This window comes from Phaethon lepturus, unplaced genomic scaffold (genome assembly GCF_000687285.1).
Source record: "Phaethon lepturus isolate BGI_N335 unplaced genomic scaffold, ASM68728v1 scaffold4615, whole genome shotgun sequence".
Lineage (NCBI taxonomy): Eukaryota > Metazoa > Chordata > Aves > Phaethontiformes > Phaethontidae > Phaethon > Phaethon lepturus.
The window spans coordinates 87,947-89,617 of NW_010541048.1; positions in this window are offsets into that span (position 1 = coordinate 87,947).

Sequence of the window (1,671 nt, forward strand, 5' to 3'; positions counted from 1 at the left end):
TGAAGGGATTGAGAGCAGCCCTGCTGAGAAGAACTTGGGGGTACTGGTGGGTGAAAAGCTGGACACGGGCCGGCAACGTGCACTCACAGCCCAGAAGGCCAGTCATATCTTGAGCTGCATCAAAAGCAGTGTGGCCAGCAGGTCCAGGGAGGGGATTCTGCCCCTCTGCTCCGCTCTGGTGAGACCCCACCTGGAGTCCTGCGTCCAGCTCTGGAGCCCTCAGCACAGCAAAGACATGGACCTGTTGGAGCAGGTCCAGAGGAGGGGCACAAAAATGGTCAGAGGGATGGAATACGTCGCCTGTGAGGACAAGCTGAGAGAGTTGGGGTTGTTCAGCCTGGAGAAGGGAAGGCTCCAGGGGCCACCTTGTTGCAGCCTTCCAGTACTTAAAGGGGACTTGTAAGAAAGATGGGGACAGACTTTTTAGCAGGACCTGTTGTGATAGGACAAGGGGTAATGGTTTTAAACTGAAAGAGGGTAGATTTCGACTCTATAGAAGGAAGAAATTTTTCACAATGAGGGAGGTCAAACACTGGCACAGGTTGCCCTGAGAGGTGGTAGGTGCCCCATCCCTGGAAACATTCAAGACCAGGTTGGACGGGGCTCTGAGCAACATGATCTAGTTGAAGATGTCCCTGCTCCTTGCAGGGAGGTTGGACTAGATGGCCTTTAAGAGTCCCTTCCAACACAAACTATTCTGTGATTCTATGATTCAATCAAACAATTCCATTTTGCTTGATGTTGCTTAGATCTTTGAAGATTCATTAAAAATTATTATTAATTGTTCAGGCAAATATTATACTATTCCTGGAGTCAGTTTGCTTCAGACTTTGCATTCTTTCTTTTTGTTGTTAATCCTAACAGTCATTTTCTACTTACACTTTCATCCTCCTTTATCACAGTTTGTATTTTTTGACTCCTCAACTGTACTTCTCTTTTACTTTCTTTTTTTTTCCCCACACGATAGCAGCAAAGCAGTCAGTATTGTTATTAAAGGTCTTTTTTTCATCTCTATTCCCAGCCAGTGGATTAGGGTCTCTTAATCAAAGACTTACGATTATAGAATGTCGCTGGGGTTGTGCTGCTGTCATTTTGTGGACATTTGATAAAGCATTCGTAAGGAACTGTCATTAAAATGTTGTCTGTCTTCATGCATCAACATTTTCTCCCAATAAATTCTGCTCCCAGGTTCTTTTCATATGTAGGAGACAAAGCGGTTAAGATTGCATTGCATTAGCACACAGCAAATACAATCATTTCCACTGAGACAACCATCACAGAACAGATGTGCAGTCAATTCCTTTTCACCTGCCAGGATGCAGTCGAGCATAGGAGAAGTCCAAATTAGTTTCAGTATTTTCTTTTTGAAAAGTCTGTTTGCTTACCCTCTAGGAATTAAAACACGTTTTACTGATGGTAGCAGTAACTATCTTTCCGGAAAAAGTAGCTATTAGCCTCCCTTTCTGCCTGTTGCTGGAAAGGGTGTAAACAGTGATTTTGACATTCCTACCACACCACATCATCTCCCCAGGCTTCAGCAACAGGGATCATTTCTGTTTCATAAAAAGTATAGACATGTGTATGTGCATACACACGCAAAGATATATATGTATATGCATGCATATAATTACTATTCTCTATTTCCATAAACAGGTTCTTCCACACCTACTG